This window comes from Centruroides sculpturatus, unplaced genomic scaffold (genome assembly GCF_000671375.1).
Source record: "Centruroides sculpturatus isolate CEXI.00-Female unplaced genomic scaffold, Cexi_2.0 scaffold1579, whole genome shotgun sequence".
Classification (NCBI taxonomy): Eukaryota; Metazoa; Arthropoda; class Arachnida; order Scorpiones; family Buthidae; genus Centruroides; species Centruroides sculpturatus.
In genome coordinates, this window is record NW_019385771.1 from 159,688 (window position 1) to 168,417 (window position 8,730).

Consider the following 8,730-nt stretch of genomic DNA (forward strand, 5'->3'; position numbering starts at 1 on the left):
TGTGTTGAAGGTATTTGTAATATTTTTGGGTACCAAGGGTGGTAGGTATTTTGATTTAAACTATTTTGATCCATATTTATAGAATGGTCAATCGCTGATTGCATTAACATAGTATAACCAAACTTCCAGTCTTGAATGTCATCTTTGAATAGTAAGTCAGATATTCCAAAGGAATTTAGTATTTTATTTAGTTTGGATTGCCAGAGGTGCACTGTGGTTGATTTCTTACTACATCTGATTAATTCTTGATGTAAAAAATTAATATTACTGTCACATTTGAATTTTAGTCGGTAATAAAATTTTATTATACGTTTCATAAACAAAGGAAAAGAGCATATACGCATGGGCGTAGCCAGAGTTTTGTTAGGGGGGCCTAGTGGAGGCCAACCTGACACAAAATTGAATTATTTCAAATTATTGTTCATTATTGGGCACCGAGCAAGCCGTTCACCTTTTTTTAGTATTCAAAACTTTTATTTTAGCTTTAGGTTTTTACAAATCGACTCAACACTTTTTCGGCTGTGATTTCCTGGGGAGGGCACCAGGTTCCCTGGGAGGGGCCGTGCCCACCCAGGCCCCCCTCGCTACGCCCATGCATATACGATTGGTTTCATGGCGAATTGCGTATCCTGGGACAGTTCTTTCCAGATGAAGTAATTTGCGGAGAAAATAAACATGGAAGGTTTCTAATTTATATAAATAATCGAGACCCCAGACTGGGGATGCATAATATATGATTGGATTAATTATTGAGTTATATAATTTCATATGCAATGATAAGTTGGAGGTTTTTAAATTCGAATATAAGTTTAGTAAATTATCTATAGCAGTTTTTACTTTGTTGTTTAAGTACGAAACATGTGCTTTAAACGTATGATTCCAATCAAAAATAACACCCAGGAAATTGTTTTCGTTTACCACCTGTAACAACTGTTTGTCCAGATATATCATTGATTCTTTTTTAGAGATTTTACTATTATTGCGGAATATAAGTACTTTAGTTTTAATAGGGTTTATTGTTAAGTGAATTGTATTTAGATAAGAGTTTAGATGATTAATTTTTCTTTGTAATGCTATCTTCGTTGGAGCGAAAATTGCTAAGTCATCTGCGTATAACACGTAGTGGAAGGTCCTATTATTTAGTTCTATTCCATCAGCACAGTCTTGGAAGATTTGGTCGATTTCAGATAAATAAAAGTTGAACAGGTATGGTGAAAGAGGGTCACCTTGGAGTACTCCACGTGATATTACTAGTGATGGTGAAACGGAGTTGCCCTGTTTGATTTTGACATTATAAGTTGAGAATAATTTAGATATTGTAGATGCAAATTGATTTCCAGCTCCTTTCATTTTTAATTTATATACCAGTAGTGGAACAAAGACAGAGTCAAATGCTTTTTGAATATCTATAAATGCAACATATACTTTCCTATGTTTTTTGTTCAAATGGAGTTGTATTATGGATGATAGTAAAAAAATAGCTGGTTCTGTTCCTTTATTTTTTAAGAAGGCATATTGAAATTGAGCATCGATATCTATTAATTTGGTCCAATATTGAAATCTTGCAGCTAATAATGAGGCAAAACACTTTCTTATGGTTGATAATAATGCTATCGGTCTATAGTTATTTGGGGAAAGTCTATCACCTTTTTTATGTATCATTGCAAGTATTACTGAACTCCAGGAATCTGGATAATTGATTGCTTTGTACATGCAGTTAACCAGGTGTAATAATTTCATTCTTGCTTGAGTTGATAACATTTTTAAGAATCTGAATGGTATAAGATCATTTCCTGGTGATGTATTATTGCGAGTTTTATTTATAGTATCTTCAAGTTCTTTAATTGTAAAATTTGCGATAAGACATTCATTGTTAAAGTCACAGTTAGGTGTTACTGTCGGTATAACTTTTATCAAGCATTCTTTATTATATTATAACATACGGCGCATAGTTTCATCTGAATATTTATACATCGAAAACTTTAAAATTATATGCGTAATATATTGTTAAGTTAACATTTATCTTCGTCATAAACCGTTAGTGTCCTGTGTAGGACATATGAGTTTTCAATAACTTATATCCTGAAATTTCTTCATCCAGTTCACTCTCAGTTTCTTTTGCTTTTCATCTGTGTATCTCATGCTTAGTCGTCTAGAGATTGTTATTCCTGATCTCGGAATTCATTCTGTTATTCTCTTCTTTTGTCTGTAACTCTTCCCATACATCTGAACTAGACCAACGATATTTTCTTTCTGTAATCCATTGTTTAATCCTAGTTCGTTTTCTTATTTGTTTAATTTTCATCTTATCCATTACGGTGAGTATAAAGATACGTTGTATTATTTAGGACAGACAATTCAGTTCGAAAAAGATAACATTTAAGAATAGACTTTAATTTTATTTATATATTCAAATTATCTTTTGATATTTTAAGTTGTATCCTTTTAATTTAAATCTATAAAAATAAAACCATTTGCAATAACAACAATACAATTCACTGTATATATTAATTTTGTAAATAATAACTACGGATATTTGGGTGTTCTTATTTACTGTTACACTAGGGAAAGAGGAAGAATGAAATAAAAGTATATTTAAGAAATGAAACAATAATATTCACCTATATCCAGGGCTTGAGTATCGAAAGTTTTCTTAATATGGCAATTACATAACAGTTATTTAAATTTACAAGTCATATTTTACATTAAGGGTAAAACAAATGAATTAAATTGGATTGNTCCGAACAGTGAAAAACTAGTATCCGTATAGAAAAAGGCATCCCATATTTTAATCTGTTCTGTGACGAAAGAAAATGAATTTAATCTCTATCAACATGTATAATATTAGCCAAATTTAACTCAATAAATATAAAGTTACGTCAATAGTGAAAATATAACTTAAGCATTTGCTACGAAATATTGTTACAGCGGAGGATTTACTAACTCGGGTTCAGAACAGAAACAATATACTTTGCATAATTTACTTAAAGTAGTTAGATTTATTTGAAAAAAAAAAACATTCTGAAGTTGGGGCAGCTGATTCCTGATTCTTCTCTAATTCCACTGATACCACATTCTTTTTAATGTTCGAATAAATTTGTTTATCGGCATAAAATCGTAACTTGACAACTGTGTCACATCCACAACAGAACCGGTACAAAAATTGAATGGAAGAACATGAATTATAAAAATTATTAAAATGTAAGAACAATGAGGCCGGAAATTTCAATTTAAAAAAGNTTTCATCTGTGTATCTCATGCTTAGTCGTCTAGAGATTGTTATTCCTGATCTCGGAATTCATTCTGTTATTCTCTTCTTTTGTCTGTAACTCTTCCCATACATCTGAACTAGACCAACGATATTTTCTTTCTGTAATCCATTGTTTAATCCTAGTTCGTTTTCTTATTTGTTTAATTTTCATCTTATCCATTACGGTGAGTATAAAGATACGTTGTATTATTTAGGACAGACAATTCAGTTCGAAAAAGATAACATTTAAGAATAGACTTTAATTTTATTTATATATTCAAATTATCTTTTGATATTTTAAGTTGTATCCTTTTAATTTAAATCTATAAAAATAAAACCATTTGCAATAACAACAATACAATTCACTGTATATATTAATTTTGTAAATAATAACTACGGATATTTGGGTGTTCTTATTTACTGTTACACTAGGGAAAGAGGAAGAATGAAATAAAAGTATATTTAAGAAATGAAACAATAATATTCACCTATATCCAGGGCTTGAGTATCGAAAGTTTTCTTAATATGGCAATTACATAACAGTTATTTAAATTTACAAGTCATATTTTACATTAAGGGTAAAACAAATGGATTAAATTGGATTGATGAAATGAATTACAGTTAAAGACTTTTTTTTATGAGAAACTGGGTTTTATTTAACTGTTAGATACATGTAAAAACCCAGAAATCTGTCACGAATGACCAACAAATATTAGGACGATACTAAACCGAAATCAGATTAAATAAAGTTTATAATATAATGGCGATAATAGCATTTGCAGTGTGTGAAATAAGAAAAATACTAGTAATTAAGCTAATCAAGAAATGATATCCAGCGCTTTTAGTTCCTATTTACACATTTTTTTGTACTCAGATATTTTTTAATAAATTATATAATAACAATTTAAATTTTTGTATAAAAATCGAATCCGTTTTTGAGGATAATAATACAATAATGCATGTTACTTTTCTGATTTATGATGTTTTCGTTAATTTTTTCCTGTCAGTAGTCGAGTGAATAATTGGTGAGATAGTTCATAAAATTTTTATGACCAGAAAATAATCGTAAAATAGGATAAAAAGACTAAAACCGTTCAATAAAATTCGGGAAAGTAGATATAAAGCATAAAACGCATGCCACAAGACATTTGAAAATGAATTAAAATAATAAAAGAAGTTTTGATATAATCAGAGATGAGCCTAAAAGATCAAATTTATCTTAAATATTTATATCTAATAAAAGAAAAGGCACGAATGGTTAAAATTCTTGCCAATAAGGACTAAAAAATTAATTAAGAACAACAAAAATAGTTGAATCTTTTCAAGTTCCACTATTCTTCATCTGTCTTATTGCACTCATCTCCCTTCGGGATATAAAAGGTAAAAAATGTTGTTCAAAACCACGCTATTATCAGTTGGATTCCGTTTATCCCTGGAAATATTTCTTATCCAACGCCGACGTAATATGGGATCTTTAATAAATTCAAAAAAACACTTAAATAACAATTAGTATAGATTCATAATTTTTTTTAATTTAGGTATGCAATGCTTCCCAGCCATTTTAAATTGAACTTTATGCCTAAATTTGCGTGGATAAGCTTACAACGTACACAGTTTACAGTTATTTTATGTAATTTAATAAAACAACATAGTGATTTCACTAATTGTGAAAATGAGCAATATGTTAATGACAGTTTTATTTAAAACTCATTTATTTTCTCCATTTACGCTTTCCACTGATGATACACATATCGATGATTCAGATGATATGCCTTTATGTGAATATACTGATATCAGTCTGATTAAATGAAATTCCGCAAGTTATCTTGCTGGATATTTAGCAAAAATGTGCCCGCAGCCTTAGGTAATTGTACGGTACATAATGCCAGTTATTCTTCAGAACAAATGACTTAGAAGAACATTCTATGTTTACATGGTTTAGGAATATGACAATGCACAGCGATTGACATATCCATCAAATAACTTAATTCATTTAATAAGTACTTGCATAGATACATTTTACTTCCATATTGAAAACATAAAAACAAAAGACAAAAGTATCTGTTATTTTAATTATTTGTTCAAAAGACTACTATACTAGCCGAAATGTGAATTAACACGATTTTTATATGGGTTTATATAGTATAAGTAAACCCCCCATAGCACTGTAGATAATTCGGTGTTATATGAATTTCATGTTGTACGAGTCACTTAGAGTTTACAAATATGTGTGCCGGGCTGTGAACGGTTCACGTATTTGTAAAATCTAAATGACTCGTACAACATGGAATTCATATAAAACGGAATTATCTACAGTGTTATAGGGGGGCTACTGTAGTAACTTTCTTGCACGAGCATTAAAATCTAATTTAGATAGCAACGTCATCGATAATTTATGTTGTGACGTCTAATGACGCGAGGCGATTTCTTTGCCTCTAACGTCTAAATCGGTAGTCTCGTCGTCGATTGGTCGGACCGTCGACTCTTTAATTTGAATTACTGTACAACTTCAAGGCGTCTTTTCCGATTACGCATTTCACCCAGTTTTACTCTACTGATCTTAAGCTTTTCATATAAAGTTTGCCCTGCGGGTGCTAGCAGATTTTTTAGCAAGCCCATCAACAGGGTATCGCGTGATGAGATCGGTGTCAGACATATTCACTAGGACCACCCCCAAAAGTTCCTAGTGTTTTTTCATCTTAACCACTCGACCATTCGCCGTCATTACTAAGACCACTGCCGTAACTTGGCAAGTGCAACAGGTGCATTTTCATAGAGCCCACTTCAAAGGAGAGCCCAAAATGCGTGTTTGTTTTATTATTTTCCCACACCTGATTAATTAAGTGGCCTAAATGCAAATTCTTGAACAGGGCACAGGAATGGCTAGATACGACACTGATTAAAACTATAATTTATATAGAAAATTTAATTCACTTTACTCATTGAAAACTAACAGAGTGCAAGTATTAGTTATATAATTAATTAATAAATTATAAAATTAGAAGAAAATGGATACCATATTACCGATGTAATAGATATTTATTCTCAAAAGCGTTGTTTAAAAATTACTAAAATGTTGAAATTATCAGTTTTGTATACACCTTAACTACTTATAGGCCTACTTTAAACATACATCCTGAAAAATTTAGCTTTTGAAACAAGTTCATTTTTATCTTATACAGTTCATTGGGTTGCAATTTTAAATAATTGTAGACCTATGAATTCTAACTTTTGCCCGTCTGTTCGTCTTTCTTTCTTTAATCGCGAGAACGGAGTTAGATGACTGACACGACTCTATTTATAACGGAAAAGTATTATGTACAGGGGTAAGCCACTACTAATTTGAAGTGGAGAGCATATGTTTTAAATTAAACAGAAAAAAATGTGTTTAAAAATTGCAGCACGGCATTGTAACGATGGCAGAATAAACAATTGCTCGTTTGTAACTTACACCATTATTCAGAAATGAAATGCTATTCAGTATAATTGGTTATATTGCCATAAACAAATTTTTATTTGAGGCACCCGTGTCTAATAATTTACCTTTCTGTTTTGGTATTTTTTTACTTGTATTCCTAAATTGTGTTTTTATCTTTCTGAATAAAATTTGCTATAGTGTTCTTATATAGTTCATGGACATTGAAATCGCATTAACGTGAGCAGAAAGAGTTGTAAATAATAATTAAACAACTGTAAATTTTACTAAAATTTATTAAAGAATATTCAATACGCATACAATACATTCTATATTTTAAAATAAGCCCACAGAATTAATAAATTAGATTAATAATAGTCATTGACCTACATCTATATTACTGAAATGTATACTGAATATGCTATACAGGTTATATGTATCACAGTATCGATTTTCATTCACAGTTTATTTTCTCTAAAGGCAAGAAATACACAGAAAAACGTGTGTTATGCACTAAAAATCTATTAAACTAACTTGTACAGTACATCACGATCTTCCATTGTCTCTTGTCACTTGACGAAGCCGCTTAAAAGTCAGCAAATACTTATAAAAGTCAACAAAAATATATTAAATTTTAATTCTTACGATGAAATTACATCCGTTAAGTTTTAAGTAACGATGATATTTTATTAAACGAAACTAATAATTTTCACAACTAATTCCAACATTAAACGTTTTCAAAATCCTGGAATCAGAGTACAAAATTGTATATTTTCTTCTTAAATATTGACATTACTGTCTTTTCGAGCTTATTTAGATTTACATAGTATCAACACTTTTAAAATATTAATATTAACCCTGCTTTTTGTTTATTACTTTATATTCGTCTCTCTTGATCTTTGCATATGATGCTAATTCTAATAATTATATAATTATAAAATATAATTTATAATTTCTGCATTGTGATTATGTTATTTGCATTCTGTTTAATTATATGATCAATAATGATGTATCTCCTATTAATTTTGAGTAATATACATACTTTAACTGCTGTTGTTCACATTAACTTCTTTTATAATGAAGATTAATGTTTATAGAGAAATATTCCAGCTAAAAAAACAAAAGGAAAATAATTTATAATTTATATAGTATTTCAATACAGTTTAAAAGAAATTGTAATGTTATTTAAATTATTACAATTATGCAAATTTCAATACTCCCAGGCAGTTCTTTACTATAAACGGTTTGTAGTAGTTTGTCGAAATGTAAACATTAGCACCACCCGGTGTCTCCTGACTTGTACTTAAAACACCAATTTGAATTTGCGTTTCATTGTCGTCATATATAAGGGGACCACCATAATCACCCTAAAATGAAATATTTATCTGTTTTAAAGTTCGTCTGCACGATTATAATATATATTGTTCGAGTATATGGGTTTGTACTTACTTGCATGGTGGAAATACCGTATTGCTCGGTGAGAATTACTGATTCTGACATGTACATTGGATTACCTGTATAAATGGTGTCGTTGGCTTCAACTATAGTGACAGAAGCAGCTTTTAGGTAACGTGTTGTGTCGTTCAGCGCTTCATAGACATAAAATTTACAATTACTCTGTAGTTATTATTATTGTTATAAGTACAATATGTTTTTAATTATTGTACTTATAATAATAATACTAAGAATAATAATTACATATATATATATATATATAGATATCTTATCTGACCAAGTATTGAAAGTCATAGCCAAGACAGTGAAAGTAGGCCTGCTGTTCGGTCGGTGTGGCAAGTTTGAATTGATGTAGTACAGTAGAACCCCCTATAACACGGGTTCCTATAATTACGATTCCTATAAGACGGCGAAAAAATTGCAACGGTATCCGTACAAACCTGGTAACAAACTCCTATAATTCGGTAAAACGTCATTGGGCAGCCGAACTACTTTCCGCCGTCCAGCGCCACGCTACGGAGAATTTAGGCGGGTAAATTGAGTTTACTATCGTCTGTACAGTATTATATGTAAATTAGGTACTGTACATATAATTATATATTAATCTATA